The sequence below is a fragment of the Sinocyclocheilus rhinocerous genome, unplaced genomic scaffold (assembly GCF_001515625.1).
Source record: "Sinocyclocheilus rhinocerous isolate Xijiao unplaced genomic scaffold, SAMN03320098_v1.1 scaffold522, whole genome shotgun sequence".
Taxonomy (NCBI): Eukaryota; Metazoa; Chordata; class Actinopteri; order Cypriniformes; family Cyprinidae; genus Sinocyclocheilus; species Sinocyclocheilus rhinocerous.
The window spans coordinates 190,252-214,841 of NW_015625031.1; the positions used below are offsets into that span (position 1 = coordinate 190,252).

General features: G+C 38.3%; 1 pseudogene; it reads right to left on the reverse strand.

The window, feature by feature from the left end:
- LOC107748263 (uncharacterized) overlaps positions 1-18,924 on the reverse strand; it is a 26,168-nt pseudogene extending 7,244 nt beyond the window's left edge.
- Positions 18,925-24,590: the final 5,666 nt, after the last annotated feature.

Here is a 24,590-nt window from a genome sequence, read left to right on the forward strand (position 1 = left end):
TTTCTGAATTGTTATTTTGTTTTTTAGACTTGCATTTGCGTTTGTAATTTGTTATTTTGTTTTCAGAATTGTGATTTGTTCTGCACTTCTCGGCCACCGTACTACGCAGTTCATTGCAATCTCACAAATCTCTGTCATAACACAATAAATATATGCATAATGAATCTTTCATAATGTCTACAATTCGTGTGTTATAATGAGAGGATTCGTGAGCACGCAAATTTCAGCACTGCATTGCTCAACGCTGCAAACACGTGTTATAGCCTAAATTGTCTCTAATGCACTTGACTCGACAGTGCGTGTGCTACATCCTTTTTACAATCTCTAGATTATAAAACACTGCATTCTGTCAGCAATGTAACGCGGCAGTAATGTCTAGAGACCTCGGCTTGTAACTATACTCTAATTACTATTTTGAAAATTATAACGCGTTAAATTACTCAGTTTCTAAAAAAGTAATCAAATTACAGTAACGCGTTACTAAGTAATGCGTTACTGCCCAACACTGTTCATATAAACCAATAATACTGCAGACTGTACATTATATTACCAGTCATTGTGGTTTCAGCTACAGCTTCTGTGGTTGTGGTTGTCTCTGTCTTAGTGTAGGTATTGTTTATGTTCCACGCATCTGAAAAAGAAATGTTTCATAAAAAACAATTATCTCTTACATAAACAAAAGGACACATGTAAATATATTTACCTGCACAATATGCCAAACTGCAGCCAACTGGGCTCACAAACTCATAGACATAATAATCTCCTGGACAGGCTTTGACTTTAATGGGATTGGACAGAAAAGCACAGCAGTCATTGTCATAGTGACCGCAGACATCTCGAGTGACCACTCCATCCTCAACTGCTGGATGTCCTCCGTTCAGCCAGAGTGGAGCATGAGTGCCACAACTGTACTCATCAACACACGTGTCTGGCATCTGAACGCTCTGACCTTGAATGAATAGACGGTACCAGCCGTTCCAGCTGACCCAAGAGTCACACATTATTTGAGAGGAATGTTGATTGTTGGTGGATCTCCATGGATCATCCAGGACATTGTAGCTGTAGCAGGGGTCAACAGGGGGAGCTGTTGTGATGGACACATTAGAAAAATTGCTGACTGAATGAATGTTATAAAAATAATCTGTATGAAAACTCTAGAACAGGGATTTTCAAACTGGGGTCCGCAGACCCTTGGGGGTCCGTGACGCAAAGTCAGGGGGTCCGCAAAATAATTTGCTATACCGTATTTTCTGGACTGCAGCTCGCGTTTTTTATCTTCTGAAATGTGCTATGATTTATATTCCAAAGTGACTTATATAATGCATTAATGTCAAATAAGCAGTGTAAACACTTAAAAGCGGTCACTTCAAGGTTTATATCTATAGCTAAATATGTTTCTCATGTCTGTTTGACAAGTAGAAAGTATCGCTGAGTTTTTCTTCATTTTAGGAAGTGGTTCACATAGACCAAGAAGGCAAGCGCATTTTGTTTGTTTTCTTTATTTTACGAAAGCACAACGTTTCACTGTCATTTTGAAGGTACACAAATAAAAATAGACCATTTTGAATGAAGTCTTGATCTTATCTGACGGATATCATATTTTTCCAATGATATAAGGAATCGTCTCAGGTTACCCATGTAACCATGGTTTCCTGAGAAGGGGAACGAGACACTGCGTCCCCTAGAGGACACTTTGGGGAACGCCCTCAGCGTGACCGGTGTCTGAAGTGCATGTGGAAACACGACAATGAACTTGGTGTAAACACTTAAAAGCGGTCACTTCAAGGTTTATATCTATAGCTAAATATGTTTCTCATGTCTGTTTGACAAGTAGAAAGTATCGCTGAGTTTTTCTTCATTTTAGGAAGTGGTTCACATAGACCAAGAAGGCAAGCGCATTTTGTTTGTTTTCTTTATTTTACGAAAGCACAACGTTTCACTGTCATTTTGAAGGTACACAAATAAAAATAGACCATTTTGAATGAAGTCTTGATCTTATCTGACGGATATCATATTTTTCCAATGATATAAGGAATCGTCTCAGGTTACCCATGTAACCATGGTTTCCTGAGAAGGGGATCAGAAGAAACCGGAGACCGGGCTTCCAGATCCAGTTCGAGAGCAACAGAGCTGGCAACCGAGGATTGGTATAGGGAGAGACCCATCCCAAGCTCGTCAGCCAGATCTAACTGCGAGCCCCATGAGTGCAGATGGCGCTCTGCCTCGGCAGCAGAAAGCAAAAGGTATTTGATGACTCTATTTAACTTGTCTGTTGTACAATATGTAGGTTTTGCCGGTCAGCGTGAGCATGCCCTGGTGTTTTTCCAAACACTTTTTTGCATATGTGAAGGATGCTGTTAGTAGATATTTGGACATGAGAGAATTACAAAGCCTTCTTTACATAATAAGTAGCCTAATAGTTTAGCAACCAAATGTTAGACTGCGTAACGATTCACTCATGGAAACGATTCATGCCGAATGAGAGGTTTGCGAGCCCACTATGTGGTTAAGTTTCAGTAAGTAAGTTTAGTTTGTTATGGACATAGCCATAGGAGCCGATTTATGTTTCTGCCGGTGGGTGCAAAAAACAAGCATTTAATTTTTTTATAAAACACATTTTCACCGCTGTTTACACAAGTAAATGAAAACCGGGCTAAGTTATCATATACGCAACAAATGCTTAACATATTTAAATATTCTCATTACTCAGTAATTCATTATACTGGGTGTTAGTTTTTTCTAGAGTAGGCTATACATAAAACATAAATAAAAAGGTGGAAAACATGGAAACGGTTGTAATTTTTTACCCTATTACTTGTTATATTTATTTGCTCAATGTCTTCTGGGTTTTGGTTCTTTTACTGTTGTAGAGAGCCCATAGTAGCCTATAACAAAAAATAATATATATCTCTTTATTGTGTTTGGGCCCCCCTGGACAAGCAAACATAGGAACGTGCCTAGAATGCCTATGTGTAAATCTGGCCCTGACTGAACATCATTTATTCATTTCTGAAGTTTATTTAGCGTTGTGATTGGTGAAGTTATGGATTCTATGGGTGGGATTGTCTGTGTTGATGTAGACACTGATGGGATGGTCTGACTTATGGTTTCTGGTGTTAAGAACGTTTTTTTTTTTTTTATATCAACATCAGTTATTATTAAGCAAAGCCCATAAAAGACTAAATGACTTAAATACATATGAGCAAATATTCACCTACACAGTAATCTCCACAAAACAGTGGCTTGACAAACTCATAAACATAGTAATTTCCTGGACAGGCTTTGACTCGTACAGGGTGGGATGTGTATTCACAGCAGCCACTCCATGTGGAAGCACAGACCTGACGGGTGACCACTCCATCTTCCAGCTGTGGATGAGGGCCTTTGAGCCACAGTGGCTCATAAGAGCCACACATGCCATAATTAACACATGATTCTGGCATCTGAGCATTTTGACCATTGTAGAACAGCCTGTACCAGCCATTCCACTCCACATTATAATCACACAAGCCATAGTAGTAATAGTTATTATAGTAAGGATTGTCAGTGGCTCTCCAAAGCTCATCCAGACTGGTGTAACTGTAGCAGGGGTCTACACTTGGGGTACTGAAAGGTACTATGGGACAAAAAAGTAGAAAGAGAACAGATGCATATTATATCTATTCAGTATAATAATATGAATACAAACCAATCCAATTTGTGATAAACATGGCAAATGAAAAGATGAATGAATGTACCCACACAATATACAGGAGCTCGGATCGAAATTGTTGGTCTGGTAAATTTGTAGACATCATAATTTCCAGGGCAAGCTTTGACTTGGATTGGTTGAGATCTGTAGTAACTGCACTGAGCATGGTGAGAGCCATAAATTTCACGAGTAACAACTCCATCTTCTAGACGAGGATGAGAGCCACCAAGATACAGAGAACTAAAACCTCCACATGACATGTAGGACATACACCACTCAGGCATCTGAGCACTCGACTCATTAATAAAGAGTCGATACCAGCCATCCCATTCTTCACGAGTGTCATCATGATCAGAGATGTATCCATACATAGACCAGTAATTGAATGTGCTTCTCCAGTAGTTGTCTAGTATGTTGTAGTTATTGCACGGGTCATAATCTGTTAGTGGAAGACCAAAACAGACCAGTCATATAGTATTTCAATGAGCAACTTCACAAGTGCAGATCTGAACTAATCAAACGTATTAACACAAACATGAGATTTCAGTTTCACTGCAAAAAAAAAAATAGAGAAAGAGAGTGTCACGGGTGCACACACACGAGGGACGAGGAGACGCTGGAGAATACTTTACACAAGACTTTATTCGTAGGAAGGAACCAAGGGAGACGAACTCAGGAAGACGTATACAGGAAGACCTTCAACATCGGACAGAGAACTAGGGACTGGGAACACTTTATATACACACACACAGGAGGAGGGGATGACGAGACACACCTGGGAGCCATGACACATCAAGGGAAACACCTGGGAAGAAATCAACTTAATTAATCAGGGGAGGAACAGGAAACAAACCAAATAAGGGCATGGGAAGGCACATGGGGAGCAGGACACACACGAAACATGGAACACATCAATGTATCGTCACGAGCCGCAGGGTTTAATTTGGTTTTGTTTGTGTATGTTTTTTTGACTCTCAAAACCGTGATTCCAATTCACTTCCATTATAAGACTGACAGACTGCAACGGTATTAGTTAAAAATCTTAGTTTGTGTTCTACTGAAGAAACAAAGTCACCTACATCTTGGATGCCCTTGGGGTATTCAGATAAACATTAATTTTCAAAATGCAAATTTTCATTTTTGGGGGAACTATCCCTTTAAGGCCACAAAATTTCACATTGATGGCGCTAATAAACAAGCAACTGTCAGTGAGAGTGAAGCAGGACAGTCCACCAGCAAGCTCAGTGTCACTGATGATAGCGTGGAACAACTGAGTAAAACAGACAATGTAAATGCTGCTTGATCATGACACCTTAAACTGGCCTTGCCCAGATAAAGTCACTAATTCATTTCGTATGATGCTGACCGAGAATGGTCCTCCGAAATTCCCAGATGGTCCATTCCCAAGATCACAGGACAGTAATAAATGTTTTTCAAAAGCCTACTGCTATAGAAGATTAACAAATGGTGTACAAGTGGAACGGGACCGATTGATGTTTTCCCATAAAGCAAACAAAGTATACTGCTTTTACGAGCTTTTAGCCCATTATGACACTGTCATGGCTCAGCACATCAAAAAATATAGACAGAAAAAAAAGTGTACTTCATATTTAAGTTGGTGTACACAAAATGAATTTTTTTAAAATGCATCGCAGATTGTGTGTTAGATAAAATCGAGCATAGCGTTAGTTCTGGCAGGACACGTTAGTCAAGCTTGCATCAGCTGACTCAGCTAATCCACATCTACCTATAGGGATGCAACATCTATCACAGCACCCACATATTAGGTCCTTCAGTATTATCAGCAGCTTTTGCGTTGCTCAGTAGCTAATTACCCTCCTCCATCCCCAACTCCTCCTCTCGTCCAGTCAGGATTCGGCCTTCTGATTCCCCTTTGAATCAGACTAATTTTCTAAAATGTTTACATTAAATTATTGAACATAAATGATATCTGCAATACATTTATGTTGGTTCTGTTCTAATTACCCTGGGGGGTTATCGCTGCTCTCCCTTCTCTCATCCATGCTAGGCTGCATGGATGCGCAGGGAGTTCTTGCCCAGAACAGAACCATACCGCCAATCCAAACTGTATGCTAATTGTCAGTCATCTTTGACGATAGTGATCCTGTCAGTAATCAGCAAACAAGTGAGAGATGTGAAATATTATGCAGCTGAATTTGACTGCACGCCCGACATATCTATATCTATAAGATAGAGGAATCGTTTGTGGGATTCAGCTCAGTTACTGACACAACAGGTCAAGGACTTGGGGAGACTTTAACTGCCACATTGGGAAACCTAGGGATTGACCTATTGAATTGTCGCAGTCAAAGTTATGATAACGGATCAAATATGAGAGGAATTCACAAAAGAGTACAAGCTTTAATTCTGGAAAAAAATCCAGATGCATTGTTTATGCCGTGTGCGAGTCACAGCCTTAATTTGCTATTGTGCGATGCTACCTCATCAAACATAGCATGATTGAATTTTTCGGAACTGTTCAAAGACTGTACACTATGTTTGCATCTTCAGTGAAATGCTGGGACATTCTGAAACAGTTTGTGGACATAACATTAAAACCCCTCAGCGATACGAGATGGGAGGCAAAACTGGACTCGGTCAAAGCTCAGAGGTATCAGCTCGGTGGCATACTCGACGCCTAAAGATGGCAAAATTTCTTCAGAGGCACATGCACTGTCTAATGAAATTCAGACTATGGAATTTATGGCTTGTCTTGTTATCTGGAATGACATGTTGCCCGAAATCACACGCACCAATACAGCCATGCAATCTGCCGACATTTCACTGGATACAGCTGTTTTGTTGATTGACAACCTGAAAATGTTATTTTCCCAGTACAGAGAGGATGGGTTTGAAAAGGCTGTGACAGATGCTCGTCTTTTAGCAAATGAATGTGATGCCTCTACAGAGTTTGCACAGAAGTGCAACAGAAAGCGCAAAACAGTTTACGATGAAGTGAGCGCTGGTAAACCAGGGCACCAGGAGGCCCAAATTCATTTCAAACAAACAGTGTTTTATGTAATCGCTGACACCATAAGCAGTGAACTCAACACCAGATTTGAAAATCTGGGACAGATTTCAGAGAAATTTCATTTCATTTTGCAAATGAGTGAAATGTCAAAGGAGGATTTAGAAGAATCCGCAAGGTGCTATGCAGCAACATCGCAGTATGTGTCGAACGACCTAATTCAAGATGTCTGTCGTGTAAGTGGCCTTCTATGTGCATGCAAAACCACAATTAAAAAACTTAACTTCATTCTTCAGAGAAACCTTGAATCATTATTCCCGAATTTGGTTGTTGCATTAAGAGTGTTCCTTACCATGCCTGTCACAGTGGCCTCTGCAGAGAGGTCATTCAGTAAACTGAAACTTATAAAAAATTATCTGCGATCTACAATGGACCAAGATCGATTAGTGCATCTGGCACGCATATCAATACAGCACGCAGTTGCACGGTCTACTCCCTTTGATGAAATGTTAGAAAAGTGGGCAAGCATGAAAACAAGACATGTTCAAATGTAATTGTGTGTTACCTTTATGTCTGAAAAGTTTAGGACAAGAAACTCTTAATTTTGCTGGCTACCAGTTCTTTTTTTAATGTATAATAAGACTGCAGAGTTAAAACTTCTGTACTGCTATTCAGTTAAGCTTGTTGCGGTGTTTAGCCGCTTTTATGGGTTTTTATATTTCTTTATTGTTACTGCCTAGATTGTAATATCGTACTGAGAATAGAAAGGAAAACTGTTACAAATAAATTTAACTGTTAAAAAATATTTTTGTAATGATGATTTAAAAAACAATGAAATAATAAAGGTTGTATAGAAGACTAGTTAAAACTGCAAAGATAGATAAAAGCATGGTAATATATTATTTAATATTATTATGTATTAAAGTTAACTTAAACTGAAACTAAAATTAAAACCTTAAAAACATTTTCGTTACTTGAAATAAAATATTTCAATGTTATTTGAAATAATATAAATGTTTCAAATAATAGAAATTTCATTTTCTTATTCTGTCTTTTAATTTCTTAAACGTCAGACACACACAGACACATTGTCAGACTCTGTTCCATGTTTTGTGTGTGTCTTGCTCCCCGTGTGCCTTCCTATGCCCTTATTTGGTTAGTTTCCTGCTCCTGTCCTGATTAGTTTAGTTCATATGTCCCAGGTGTTTCCCTTGATGTTTCATTGCTCCCAGGTGTGTCTCGTCATCCCCTCCTCCTGTGTGTATCTCCTCGTTCCTCTATCGTGTATTGTGACAGAACAGCGGACCAAAACTGAAAGTGAGCGGCGACTTTTTCCTCACGTTTGTTTTTCCCCGCCTTTTTGACAGTTTTTGTTTCCTGGTTTTCCCCCCCTCGCGGCTATGGAAATTGCCGCTCGCGTCGCCGCCCTAGCTCGCCGCAATCTCCCCTTCTACGAGTACGCCCGGGAGTTCTGCAAGCTCGCTGAGGTGACGGCGTTAGGGGACGCCGTCCTCAATCAGCTGTTCTGGCTCGGGGCCAACTACCATCGCTAGCCCAGGAAGGGCTCCTGATCCACAGGTCAGCCCAGGAAGGGTTCCTGTTCCCGAGTGTAGCCCAGGAAGGGTTCCTGATCCCGAGTGTAGCCCAGGAAGGGCTCCTGATCCCGAGTGTAGCCCGGGAAGGGCTCCTGATTCCCAGTTCAGCCCGGGAAGGGCTTCTGTTCCCGAGTATAGCCCGGGAAGGGCTTCTGTTCCCGAGTATAGCCCAGGAAGGGCTCCTGATCAGCTCGCTCCAGCGTCGGCTCCAGCCCCAGAGCTCGCTCCAGTGCGAGCTCCTCGAACGCGCTTTGCTGTGCCTGCTCCTCCAGTGCACCCTCCTATGCCAGCACCACGTAAGCGCTATCCTGATCCCCGGTTAAGCCCAGGGAGGGCTTCTGATCCCCGGTTAAGCCCAGGGAGGGCTCCTGATCCCCGGTTAAGCCCAGGGAGGGCTCCTGTTCCCCCGTTAAGCCCAGGGAGGGCTCATGAACCCCAGTTCAGCCCAGGGAGGGCTCCCCAGGTGTGTCTCGTCATCCCCTCCTCCTGTGTGTATAAATAGTGTTCCCTGTGTGTGTGCTCCAGCATCCGGTATTGTTCATGTCATTATGTATAGCGTGAGTGTTCCATGTTCCGTTGTGTCAATTAAACCCAGTTGGATTGATGTACTCCTCGTCTCTCTCCGTTCCTTGCTCCTCAGTCCGCTCAGCAGTGCACCCGTGACACACATTCACCAGGAAGAAGGGGGCCCAAATTTCTGTCTTGCATACCGCTCTTAAAACTTTTCATGGCGCCCCTGCCCAACCCCTAACTATTTCCCACCTAATGAGCAACAAAAGTGTTCCATAACATAACATGAACACAATGAGAACATTGTACCTAACAATTCATCTTTTTGGTGTAAGCACATATTAGTTAGACATCTAATATAAAGTGGAAACAAAAACAGTATGTATCTGTGTATTTAGTGTATCTGGCTGCAGCCTGCAGAATGGGACAGAGCAACACCATAACTACTCTCATTGGCAAATGTACTTAGATGAAGTATAGCAACAAATAAATTGTGTTAATTTGTTTGTCATCCATATATCTAAACTGTGAAAGCAGGGCAGTTTATCAATGCCTTAATTATTTTAGTATGTGAGCTAACTTGATGTTGAACCTAATGTGAGCTACTGTTTAGGCTAACACACAAACGGCCTAAAATTTAAGCAAACGCTTCATTATCTTTAGCCAGAGGTCAGGTGAATTATGAAAACAAATACATTATAAACGAAGCAATTTACTGATTCTGTAATATTACCATTCACTTAAAAAAATATGTGAAAATAGGGCACAATGTACTGTATTGATTTGAAGGAATTTTCCATATTGATTTTTTACAGTTGTTTCACATATATTTTGAATTTTGCACTTCACTGCATTGTGATTTATGTGCTATAAGAGGGTGTGGTGAGACCTACATAATGGTTAATGGATGGCACAACATTGATTGTAACTGGTTAAACCATACTCATTTCATTAAACAATCCATTAAAATATGTTAACTAATAATTAACCTTGTTAGATCATTTACTCTTGATATTGACTTTTAAACAAATTTTGACAACATTTTAAAGAGAAAAAAAACAATAAAAATGCACCTGCACAATATGACGGCCCAGGGGCTGATATGTTGGGTTTGACAAATTCATAGACGTAATATTCTCCTGGACAGGCTTTGACTTGGATGGAGGTGGATGTGTAGTCGCCACACTGAGAGGAAGGTGCCCACCACCACTCCCACCACCAAAATGAATTACTTCCCATGACTTCACGGGTCACCACTCCATCCTCAAGTGTTGGATGAGAGCCGTTGACATACAGTCCAGTGTAGCCACCACATCTCATATGACTCACACACCACTCTGGGCACTTTCTCCATTCAGATACAGCCGATACCAGCCACTCCATTCAACAAGGGTGTCATCATTTTCAAAATATTCATGTGGGCTTTGTTGTATGTCTCTCCAGTATTCATCAAGAGTGGTGTAATCATAGCATGGATCAGAGCTGGAAGTTGTAGATTCTGTGAGAACAAAAAAAACAGTCATGTGATGATACATAGTCACTGATTATGTGTCAAAAATTGGTACATTAGAGATACAGTTGCATTTTTATAACCGAGTAAACAGAGGTGTAAAGTATTTGAGTAAATGTAACTAATTACTATACTTGAGTATATTTTCGGATACTTTGTAGTTGTACTGAGTATCAAAGATATTAGCAACTTTTACTCTCTACTTCACTACATTTTTAAATGAGTATCTGTACTCTTTTCTCCGCTACATTTGAAACGAGTGTTGCAGTTATACATTACATTTTGCATGGCACCTAGCTTTTTCTGCAGCAGTTTATTTCTGCTACAAAACATGTGATACTGCCTACTACAGGACACTGATAGTCCTAGATCTTATGAGTTTTGACCTTGCTTACCCAAACTTGTCAACAAGGCTACTTTATGTTAATGCGAGTTCCTTAGCAAGTAGTTGTGAATCGCAGGTGTTTTTTATACAAGATGAGGACATGACTGCAACGGCAATGAGGCACAAACCAGCGCATCCACTGCAAGAAGGCTTTGACTTTTTAATTTTACTCAACATTATTTTAATCTATCTTTTTTGAAGGATGCTGTTGTTGTTGTTGATGTTATTGCTATTTTTGCAATTTTGAGGTGCTCAGTTTTAGAAAATAAACATGATTGTTCTTCTCACAAATCAACTCTTTCTTGCTTTTGTTACATGTTCTCTGTGCCTTGTCTTGGACTTTTTGTCACTTCCTGACTTCCATGGTGTTTGTAGTCAGTTTGTAGTCCGTTTGTTCATTTGTTCCCCTTGATTAGTCTCCACAGGTGTGTCTTGTTATCTTGTTAAGCTTGTTAGCCCCCTGTGTATATATAACCCTAGTGTTTCTTTAGTTGCTTGTGAGTTGTTGAGTGTAATGATTGTCTGTTTGCCCATCATTCTGTTCTTTGTTTCCTGTGGTTATTGGCTTATGGTTTGTTCTAGTTATTCTATCCTTGCCTCTGCCTGTTTTCCCCAGCTTCTCCACAACTTTACAGTTTTTCCCTATCATGTCTCTTTGACTAGTGCATTTTTGAGCCTATATTTATTATAAGTAAAATACTTAAGTACTGTTAAAATCAGATACTCTAAGACTTTTACTCAAGTTGTTTTGGAATTGGTGACTTGTAATGTGAAGTGGAGTCATTTTCACTGTAGGGTATCAGTACTTTTACTCAAGTATGGCTTTCATGTACTCTTTACACCTCTGCGAGTAAATATTTGGATAATAAGATGGATAATATGATTCTCACTATTTAAAATAGACCTGCCACCTAGATCTTAACTGAGCATTTTCTAGCAACTCTATCACTATTTGATTACAAGTTTGAATGACAATGACAATGTAAGACTGGCTTGATTTCCTGAAAAACCTGTACTCGGGAACTTTCACAGAAACCGAACACTATGCAATGATTCCTTTTCACATTTGCGATTTTCTCAGAAGCGGGAATCTTTATAGTTAGATAAACTTCTATTGTGGTAAATAGGAGACTACATCAATATATTTTCTGTGTCCCATTTGCTCAGATAGCAAAATAAATACCCCGCTATGTGTTTTCAGGAGGTATTTTCATGACTTTCAAAAAGAGGGGAAAAAAGAGATTGGTAGATTTTCCATATTTACCCACAGCAGCTGTTTTAGAAACATCCTTGCTGCAGTGTAAACTCTTTTTTTTTTTTACCTGATGCAAAAGTAATATAATACAAAGTACAGTGTTATAATTGTATATACATTTTTTTTTAAAAAGAAGAAAAAAAAAACTTGGATTGAAAAACTGCTGGATTTACGATGCTGATGACCATTGAAAAGCATCACCGTCTGAGAAAAGGGTCCATATACTATGGCAAGCTGGTTTAACATTTAATCCTTAAATGTATTAGTATCTGTTTTAACGCTACTAGTATCTATGCCACTGAGTACTAGTACTTATTTTTTAGCTACTAGTGCTTATTCTTAAGCTTTTAGGTGTTTATTATTTAGGTTCTAGTATCTTTTTAAAAATACTAGTACTTAATCGTTAGATACTAGTTCTTATTTATTATATACTATTACTTATTTCAATGCTAACTATTATACTGTTACTAGTAACACATTTCAAATTTTGGTAACACTTTATGTTAAGGTATCCTTGTTACACATTACATGTACATTCTATTATAATAACAATAAATTATGCATAATTACATGCAAGTAACCCTAATCCTAACCCTAACCATATAGTAAGTACATGTAGTTAATTAATTTTACTCAGTACTTAAATGTATAATTACACTGTAACAAGGACACCTTAAAATAAAGTGTAACCCAAATATCTAATAATGGGTGCTAGTATCGAAAAAGAAAAGTAAAAATGTACCTAATGAATAGCTACTTATATATAAAAAATATCTACTAAGAAATGGAAATGAGGAATGGAAATTTACATGGCCGCTCAATCTAATGTTAACCTAGAGAAATGTGTGCTATTGAAGTGTCTGTGTGGAGTTTGGAAGCTGAATAATGCTCACTGCAGGACAGATGGAGGCGCTGGAGCGCTCACTTGCTCCCTCAAAATCCTCCCTCATTTTTGGTCATAGAGATAAGAGTAATACATCTTTCGAATCTGTAAAGACTCTATGTTTATTTGTGCGCACTCACAATAACAACAAAACGGTGCGCTTTTGTAAAATAATGAAAGCAAACAGGATGTGCATTCTGCCGTCTCTGTCTCTGTGAACTTGAGCGCGAAACTCTGAAACTGTATATTTGCCTTACAGATATGAAAACATATCTATAGAGAGCGAAATGTCTACTTTCAAATTAACCAATTCAAATGGAAAACAAATATTCTCAGATTATGTAATCTGTATGAAACATGCATTCAGGCCGGCTTCATCTCTTAAACCGAAAACAAAAAAGCACTAGTTTATCAATGAATTATTAAAATGTTAATGAAGTCTCCTTACTGTTTTACTCTGACACATTCATAATCATTACTTCTGCCGGTGTGATGTGGCAAGCTTTATGCGTGTGCTTGAGCTCTTATTAGGCTATGAAGGCAATTAAAGGCTCGATATTATGATTTAAATGGTTTATTAATAAACGTGCGATTAGTCGACTAATGCTTAAAATGAACAACTACTAATCAACCAGAAAAATCTTTAGTCGGGGGCAGCCCTAGTGACTAGGCTTGCTGCAGTAGTCAATCACAATACAGTACATCAGATTTCACTTATCGCATGAAGATAGTCAGGAGAGTTGACTGACAGGACAATGTTGGAGGATTTAGTGCACAACAGATCCTGAGTGTCACTAACAAATATTTCATCTGGTACAATCAGTACCGCCACTCCCTATTCATAGAGTGCACAGGATCACAAATTCAAAAGTGAAAGTAAAAAGCGAGCATGCATTCAAAAGCGATTTCAATCACCGCATAATGATTGTGGCTTCCAGATACCTTCAAATTATATATAATATAATTACCCAACTATATAGTTGCAAGACAATGCAAAAGCACTGAAACTAATTTTTCTTCCCATCACATATTTTTTTTCCAACACCATGTCCTTTTAGGGGCTTCTCAGAATGCGTAATTTCCTTTCCGAATGTGGTATTCGGCTTCAGGCACATCCCTCGTTGAATGAAGGGGGCCCAGTATGTAATAAATAAGAACTAGTAGCTAATGAATAAGTACCAATATCTTTTTTAAAAGGTTCTAGAACTTAAAGAATAAGCACTAGTAGCCAACAAATAATTACTAGTAGCTAATGGAATAGATAAGTAGTTAAATAAATAAATGCTAGTATTAAGAAAACAGAGAACAATGTGTTTTTTAGATTACATGTTAAAATAGCTTGCCATACCAGGCTCTGGTCACCAAAAGACCACATAGAATGCCAAAAGTTCACTAAGAATGTGTATATACCACATTTAATGTATCTTGTTAATCCATTCCCCAAACCTTTTCCGTTACTAGAAGCAGTATTGTGTGAGTTGCACACAGAACACTCACTCGCAGCTATCTCTCTGCCGTCAGATATGCATCATCACATTTTTCCCTGACAATCCAAGTGTTATATTTGATTTATATTACATTCTTCTGAAATCATTATGACTAGTAGATTGATTGGAGTCAGGTAATACCACAAATCTGTGTCCAGGATAGGTCAAAGTGAAAAAATCTCTCAGTCTACATTTTAGAATAATTTGAAATTGGAGTCAGATTAACCTCAGATTAACTGCATGTAGATAGAATGCTGAAGCTAAATTAACTAATTAAGTGAACTTAACAGAAATCAGGTAAAAGACTTACACATAATGTACCTTCTGTTTGTTCATAAAGTGTAAAATGTAAATGTTTACACTCTCAGAAAAAAAGGAACAAAAACTAACACTGGGCTGGTAACTTTTTAAAAGGTACAAATATGTACATTTTAGGTACTAATATGTATATTTTAGGTATTAATATGCACCTTTGAGGTAAATAAGGTATAAAGGTGTACCTTTGGAAAAGGTAATGCCCCACTGACAGCTTTTGTACCTTTCTTCTGAGAGTATACTGATAACATGAAGTGAAAATAATGAATTTCAATGCACTCTAGTTGGTTTTCTAGTTGGTCCTGCTGTTCCTGCTCTGACAGCCAGGTGGTAGCAGACAGCCATCAAACTGGGGTGCGTTTCCCATACAGCGACGTAACTCGCTGACTAACCACCATAGTACGATGCATTGTTGTGGAAACAAACTAGCTAGTCACGACTGTTTTCCGAACACGGCCGGTGTCCTGACATTTTATCCTACCCGTCAGATTGTCATACCAGGGTTTACTGCGCATGCGCACGTCAATATTGCGTCCTTTTTCTCATGCTAAACAACAATATTTAATGTATCTGCATTAGTGTAAGGGTAGGTTTAGGGTTGGGGTAGGTGTAGACTTTAATAAAACACAATATAATAGGTAGAAAATATTATTTGTTGTTGGTTTCCTGTAGCTTCTAGCTACAACCGCGAATAAAACACATAATTACTGTATTTGCATTACTGTAAGGGTAGGTTTAGGGTTGTGGTAGGTGTAGACGTTAATAAACCATAATTTTACAGGTAGCATTTTTCGTTGTCAAAATTGTACTACCTACTGATTTATTGGGAGGTAGCAAAATCTGACAGGGTAGCACAAATCGACAGAACACCCGCAACGCTTCAACGCCACTGCTTTGGGGCGTGTCAAATTCAGGGCAGAGCACGCCTCTGAAAAACACCCTGTTTACATTTCATCTTCTTCCTCTCACAGCGATTGGTTGTCGCCCGGTGTTTGTCGCTCGACATTTGCATAAAGTCGAGGAATGCCCAATCTTTTTGATGCTTTCAGCCACTATCAACGCTTCCTCCGCGCCGCTTTCAATCCCATAATACACCATGCGAGCGTTTAAGCTCAACTTCCATAGGAATTAATTGAAAACGCTCGCTCTGCTGAGCTTGCTATGTGCCAGTGCAAACGTACCATTAGAGTGTGTCCGAATCCACTTTTGCTAGTTTAACGATGGGAAAAACGGTCGGCGTGCCCAGCGCATGGTCTAAAAGGGTTGTCCCTATTCTCTTAATGAGTAATGGGTGTGTTTTGGGCATAACGTTCAATAAACCAATCAGAGTCTCATCTCCCATTCCCTTTAAAAGCCAATTGCGCTCGCGCCATGGCTGATTCGGTATTTATACGGTGGAATTTGCAAGCGCAAAGACTGAACGCATCTCCAGAGAGGAAATTGATCTGCTCGTGCGCGAGCAAATAGGTAGCCTAAATCTGATACATGTAATGACTATCCTTTATAACATGTAGGCATTTTTATATTTATGTAGCCTACACAATAATAATCTTTTACATTGTAATCCTTTAGTTTTTAATATTTGGCATATTTGTGTGCTGCTGCGTGTACCTGTGTGTGTAATAAGCAGAGTGTATGCGCGTTGTGAACCCGCCTATAGGCGCATATTACTAACGCGCTCTTGAAATAACAAAAAAAATAAATAAATACTGCGCCATTGACTTTAGACCAGGTTTTAGTTGGTCAATGGCGCAGTCCATTTCACTTGCCTCAAAATAACAATGCGCCAGCAATGCGCCTGAACACACCTCATTTTCAGACCAGCACGCCCATGAGCACACAAATGGGCGCAAATACATTTGCTATTTAAACAACTTGGCGCAGGACGTGAAAATGATAACTGCTTCGGGCTGAAATAGAAACTAGCAAAAACACTTGCGTTGCGCCTGGCGCCGCATTGCGCCTGGTGTATGATAGGGCCCTTGGAGTGAGTGGAGAGACACATTTTAAGTGCGCGCACTCTCTCGAGTGCGAGCACGTCTGGTTTTGTGCGAGAGCAAAGCAAATCCACGCGCGAGCGGAGAGATTCGCGCTCGTGCATTATATTTATGCGCTTTCGTGCTACAATAATGCGCTCTCGACATTTGTCATTGAAATAACGCCATACATGACATCACACGCATGTGGTGGAGGAATAACTTCTGCTATTTAACTGATTAGAGATCTCAAAGAAGCTGCTGTATTGATCAATGGCACTTGATGACTAATTTAATATTTTTTGTTCCATGTCATTTTGCTTTATTTGATGTTTGATTCATCGCGGGTTCTCTCTTACGTCATACTCCGGGGTTCCCTTTGTGCACATGTGCACTCTTCAAAAACGGCGCTTATAGAGAATGAGGAGTTACGTCGCAATCTTTTCCCTCCGCGTTGCATTTCGGGAAGGCACCGCCATATTGGCAGGAAACGCTATCCGTTCCAATGGTTACTTCTCATTCTCTGTAAGGATAGCTGCTTATGCTTTTTTGGCTAATGGTTGCAGGCTTGCCTTCTAGTGGCTTTGCAATCATTCATTCTTCATTGTATCGTTTGCAGGGAAGAGAAGCTATTTGATCGCACTGCATGATAATTTGATTTTTTTTCTCTTAGGTTTTGTAGAATTTCGTTTACAATGGTTACCTGATTAGCGTGAAAACAGTGTTGCCCGCTGGACGCTCGCTGCTGTTTCAGCCATCATACAGGTACAGTAGATTATCCAAATAAAGTGTTTGTTCAACAAGCTGACAGAAGTCGATCTATTTCTTTGTTGGAAACTTTTAAATGACAAAGTATAATTGTTGTCATTATAAATATTCATTTTTCCATGGCCACGGAGGAGAATCAGAGATTGTGGGTCACATTCAGCGAACAGTCACAGTTTTGTAGCATTTTAAAATGCTGGTTTAATGTACTAAGACAGTGATGCTAAAAGACATGCAGATGAGCCAGAATATTAACGCGACATGTTTAAACGTTAAACGTTTTCCTCTCTTTAGAAAACCATGTATGAAAATGTAAAAAGCGCTTATGGATTAAGACAGTGATATTTAAAGTTCATATTTTGGTCTCATCTGTTTTTCTGCACATATTATGCTTTAGTAAGGTGTGTACAGAATGTGTACAGAATGTCTTGGTACATTAAGCGTGTTCTTTATATGAGAGGAAAATGGTGACATTTTTCACAATCTCGACAAAAAATCAAATACTGCCCTAAACTCAATAGCGGAAAGGCAGCGCTATCCTGCAAGTATGGCGGATAAACAAAGCAGTTTCCCAGAACTCAACGCAGCGTTACGTCACATTCTCATTCTTTGAGGACACGGGTGGGAAAGTGTGTGGAAAGAATTGGATGAACTTTCTGTGGACAACCAAAACAGATGCCTTTTGCCTTCAGATAAAACAACACTTCTTGTGGAGAACAGGAAGGTTAACATTAACATATAGCAACTCCCACACAGAAACTGCTTTTTTCTTTCTTATTCCTATCAAATTGATAATTGTAAATTCCTTTGGACTCAAAGGAAAAAAGGTTTGCCATGTGGTTGTATCTTCACATACTTCACAAACAGTTCCATTACACAAAATAGAACAAATACCTTAATACCTTAAATATTAAGGTCTACAGGATAGCATTGGTGAAAGTTCAGTTTTACACAATGTTTGGACTTGTGTGTTAAACACAATGTCTGGGTTAATCTGTAATATGTACAGCTGTATCCATACCTTTATTTACACAACATATATTTCATTTGAAAAAGATGAGACAGAATGTAGTTGCTGATTTTATGAGCACAACACACACTGAAAAACAAATGGGTGGCATCTGGACAGATTACATTTTTCAACTTTGAATCAGTCAACTGTGAAGTCTTAACCTAACTTTTCGAGGTGAAGAAAATATTTAAGTAATTAAGTAATATTTATCTAAAAAAACGTTTTTGTCAAAACAAAAATTAAGTTGTTGAAAAAAACATTTTTCAGTAAGCTAATAAAAAAAGTTTGAAAAGTCTAATTTTGCTAACAATGTAGATAATTAAGTACATAGAAAATATGATGATTATTATTATTATTATTATTATTAAATAGTATCTGAAGTTTGTCCATTGATTATTTCACCTGTTAAATACACAATATAAACATAATGGATTAACATGAAAGAAAGTTCACCTACTTACAATATCATTCTAATGCACATGATAGACTGTAAATCACTCACCATTAATCAGCAGCAGTAGTGACACACACAGTGAGATCAGAAACCTCATTGTGACCAACGGCTCCTCCTGCACCTGCACCTGCACACACATACACAATATATATGCACACATGAAATGTCTCTCATATTTTACACTTTTATTTTAAATTTTTGAGCATATTTGCACATAAATAACTTTACCTGAGGTCAAATGCTGCTGCAGAGCAAACTCAGGGAGATTCTCTCTTCAGCCGCTGAATACAGTGATGATGAACTGCAGCTCTCACGATCTCATCAGTGCCTTTAATAACTGTGGGTGGGCCTTTACTGGAACCAGAAATAATTTCTCTACAATAACTTAAATCATTTTCTCATGTGACATGAAGATATTTATTTGAACGGATTGCTTCCTTGTCTGCACCTGCTTTTAGAAATGCTTTCACAAATAGATGTAGATGGAATGATGAAGAACAAGTACTTTTTCCAACACAGCTTTACAAAAACAGTATAACAAACCATCCAGTGAGTGAGCTAAAGGTGACTGGAAAGATTTATTAGATTTTAATTATGTGTATAAATAATGTTTAACCAATAACATTAAAATAATTAGTTCATACTAAGATCACTAAGGCACACAGGTGATCAAGTAATATGAGGTTTATGAGATGTGCAAACTAACAAGATCATAACATAATGCAAATAACAACTCAAACTTAAACCAAAAAGTATATTGTAATGTCTTTAAAGCAGCTGGGAAACAGCATGCTAGTTAGCAGGTTAACATTATAACATTAGGCAAATTAATGAGTATCTAATATTCAGGTACAGAAAATGAAGGGGGAACAAAAGAAAGAAAAAGCAATAAATAACATTAATGGAACTTGATTTATAAAGAAAGCATAGAATAAAATTAGGTTAAGCAGGCAAGTATTGGTACTTCCTTGAAGCAAGAATGTGTCACACACACACAAAATATATTTTAAAAAAAATATTTTGCAGGGGCATAGGCTATGTCCCGCAGGCTGATCATTTCGTTGAAGAAAGAAAGCAACTCTGTTCTTGGAGAACTTAAGGAAGTGAACACTGTGGGTTTAATGAAGGTGCAGAATTACACTCTTTAGAAATGTCCTACATTCCCCTGCTGCACATTTAACTCATCATTTAAATGATGGCAATGTCTCCTTTGGAAGTGTGCAGACTAATGCAAACAGAGGGAAAAAAAACTAATTGTAATGGTTTATTTAGTGGTGGAATTTGATGTAGATATGTCATTGTAAACAGGTGACCTATTATCCACCTTTTACAAGATGTTAAATAAGTCTCTGATGTCCCCAGAGTGTGTATGTGAAGTATCCTACAGATACTTGTTAAAATTGCCACTTTTATGGTATGTGCCAAAACGCACCGTTTTCGTGTCTTTCCCTTTAAATGCAAATGAGCTGGTGCTCCCAGAGAAGAGGGCGGAGTTTCAAGAGCTCATGCTCCAGTAGCAAGACAGGTGTCATGATAAATCGAGTCCCCCCTCGAAATCGGGTCCGCTTAGGACCCCGAGTGATCCCATTGGCTCAACAAACTTTTAATGGGTATTACTTTTAGCGCCTGATTACAATTCCTGCAGAATCACACTTTGATTTATGTCTTTTGAACTTCATTATAATGACAATTAATGTCTGTTAAATTGCATGTTTCATACGCTAGTATATAACCGAAGATATAGGTTGTGAAATCAAACATTTCTCGTTTTTATTGTCTGTTTTTTTTTTTTGGTCAGCTCAATTGGCAATATTAAGAGGATTTAGCATTTCCAATTAATGTAGGCCTGTTACATTCTTCTTATTATTAGGCCTATTATTATTATTATTAGGTTACTTTTATTAATAAATTACATGAAATTATTGCGGGGCATAGCGCATCACCGCATGAAATGCTGCGAGGAGAATTAAAGTTTAGGCTATTAGCTTACTCCTCATTGAAAATGTTTTAACAAGTTTTTTTTTTTAAAACAGGTCTATTAATTTATACGTCATTGTAACGAAGTTCAAACGACATAAATCAAAGCGCGATTTTGCAGGAATTGTAATCAGGCGCTAAAAAAAATACCTATTAAAAGTTAGTTGAGCCAATGGGATCACTCGGGGTGGCTGATGCTGAGCTCCAGAAAATCAGTAATGAGGCATCTTAGAGTGTTGCCTCGGTTAGAGTTTTACATTAAAACAATAACAACAGCAGAATATTGCGTGAATTAAGTATGTTTTATTGACACGCAAAATTGTCAGTGCTCTTAACAACAATTATTAGCTGAATACATTAATGAATGACAATTGACATTGAACATGAATAAATGTAACCGGTGTTATCTGCGTTTTTTTTTGTTTTTTTTTTCAATGTAGTAACCAGACGGACATCAGCTGATGGTTCGACTCTTCTTTTACTGATAAAAGATAACACAGTCTTAACACGGTGTGAATTCGCCCTTTGTCTTTTCTCTCCCATGCAGAGAGTGTCGAAAGGACAGAGAAAAAGGGATAAAACTTTTAAACAATACAATTAATTTAACAAGTCACAAACAGCATACCTGATAAAAAGATAACCGTCTTAAGACGGTGTGAATTTGCCCTTTGTCTTTTCTGTTAAATGAAAAGTGCAATGCATTTAGCACATGCTTCAAGTGCATCGATGGACAGAAAACTGATTAAACAGTGAAAATACAGAAATAATCAAATATACACGTAAAATTATGTCACAAATATGACTTAAACAGAAAAACTAAGTATAAAAGTGATTTTTTTAAGCAAAGGTGAAATTAGATTAATCAGAGATCATTAGAAACCCACCTCTCCAGTGCAGAAAGGGAAGAGGAGGTGCAAAAACAGGAAATTAAGATTAACGCTGCTGTCAGAAATGTAAAGGGCAAGGTGCACACACAGAGACAGGCATATCAGGTATACATTGTGAACATTTTTGTGTAATTCTACATATGAAATGAACATAATACATTCCATACCCGTTACATAAATACATAAGGAAGTAAAACACAAAATAAGAACAAAAAAATAGATGTGATGAAGACCACGTTTCAGTGAAACTGAATCCTCTATGATTCAATCCTCTATGATGCCTTTAAGTCCATCATTTTGGTGTGATTAAGGTTTACTTTCACAGGTTATTGATGTTCAAAAACTAGTTAATAAAATGGTTCACATGTGTTCACTTTACATTAAGGTTCATTTTGACAGTTTACTAACGTTTATAAATCATTAATAAATGGTTCACAGGTGTTCGCTTTACATTAAGGGTGTACTCACACTAGGTACAGTTGCCTTGAACCGAGCCTAAGCACGAATATTTGCAGCTTTAATCGCAAACTAAAATTCCTGTTCATCAATATGAGAACCAGACCCATTATAAACCTAAATATACTTGATTTAATTAAATTATTTGAAAAGTGTACTGTAGTAACAGAAGATGTTTGCGGCCGTAATGATGACAGTAGCACAAAATAGTAGCCGTTCCATGCTCCGGCGCACTTTCACAGGTTATTAATGTTTGTAACTCATTAATAAATGGTTCACAGGTTTTCACTTTACATTAACAGGGCTCGACAGTGCGAGCATTTCACTCGCATTTGCAACATTAAATAGATGTCTACGAACTGGAAAATGTATTTAGTAGCCTATAGCAAACTTATTAATTTCTTAAATTTATTTATGGAAAAGCAGCGATACAGCCTCATATGATTATTGAACTTTAAAAAGGCAACGATTTACTTTAAATTAGCACTGATGAGAAGAAAGGCGGAGCGATTGAAGGAGACGCGCTGAATGAAAATGCACATTCGGCACTAGAGGTGCTGACGGAGGCAGAAATGCAGCCGTTATCCCGGTAACCATGTAAACAGAGCAGCTGCGCTACTTTCTGAACTGTGTCAATAGCTGCGTTTCCATCCACCTATTTTTATGCGCATTTTGGAATATCGCATTAAAAAAAGCTGGATGGAAGCGCCAAGATGCGCATAAATTCTAAAAATGCGCATAAAAACTTATGCGTACATTTGAGTAGGATAAACTTTTTATCCGATAAGAAAAAATGCACATAAACTACGATGGAAACACATTTACCGAAAAAATTCCTTCATGCGCATCGAAAAAGTCATGTGACTTTGCGCTATGAGACTGAATAACTTGACTAGCAGCGTTCCGATCTCGTTCACAGCATCTATATGTTGTTATAGTCATTCTGAAATGCCTGAGCAAAGTCTGTCGTCTAAGTATTTCTGTATAATTGTTACACGACTGCGTTCCCAAACAGCAGCATCCACCTCCGAAAGCATTGAGAGCATTTATTGTGTTTCGTCTGCTCGCACTGAGGTGCAAGTAATATATATCATATATGAAAATTATTATATTCAGTGGCTTCTCCTAAATTCTTAGTGATATTTAGTGCCACAGTTTACCAGGAAGTGACGATTTTGTTCTCTTTGACTCATTAGATGGAAACGGTGCTTTATTCGCATATGTTTTATGTGATATTCCAGTTTTGCGCATAAGTTTAATTCGAATCTTTGGATGGAAACATAGCTAATAGCCCCTTTCACACAGTAATTCCAGTAAATTGTAGTCAAATTACGGGAACGACTTTACCGGTAAATTAAAAAATGCACTGTTCACACAGGCAACAGCGTTCCGTCTTTTTTCCAGAAAAACACCATTCTAACATCGGTTTCAAAATACCGGTAAATTCTGTGATATCATTAAATGGAAATGACCTCTAAACGGCTGCGCCTACCGGTGTTATATTTGTAAACATGGAGGGGTCAGTCTTTTTGCTGATGTTTTCAGTTTTGTGTCAAGCGTTCACATTCATGCAGCTTCTTTTGGCCCAGAGACATCGATGGCCAATGACGACTTCAAACCGAACTACACAGCGTGGAGTAAATGTGTCATCTGCATCAGAATGTTATGATTGACCAGAGCCGTTGAATTTTGAATTTCAATGGCTCTGGATTGGCCCAGAGTAGACGTCTTACGTCAGCACGTTCTGAACTTGTACGTGCTCATACCGGTAATTTTCGTTCTGCGTTCACACAGAGCAGAATTCCGGCAATTTACTGGTAATGTTACAACTTCTCATACCAGTAAATTGCCGGAAAGAATTTACTGGTGATTTTAAAAAGGTGCCTGTGTGTGAAAGGGGCTATTGTTTCAAACTGTCATTTAGATATTTATATTCACTTTACTCTTCACCATAGCACCAAATAATTAATACTTAAAAACTTAATAAGCTATTTATTTTCAAACTTTTTTTTTTTTATCTAACCTAAAACATGGCCTATCTGTCATGGTTATGTTCTGTTTTGGTTCTGTTTCTGCTTCCACATGTCCCTGAGTCCCCTTGTCTATTAGTTTCCATTGTTTTTGATTAATTTGCTCGTTAGTCATTATTAGTTAACTCCCTTCACCTGTTTTCCCCTCGTCAGCTGCCCTGCTTAAAGTCTTCCTTCTGTTCTGTAGTTTGTCGGTGATTGTTTGACGTTACGACCCTGAGCTGTTTTCTTGCCTGAGTTTTTGTGAATTATAATATTAAAGATTTTCATTGTGGATTATCCTCGTATTCTTTGCCTTCCTTTTGATAGACTGTAACATTATCTATATATTGACTGATTCGTTATTATTGTTAGGTAACACCTAACCGGATCCATTAACATTACTTAGCTACATTAGTTAACATTAAATAATA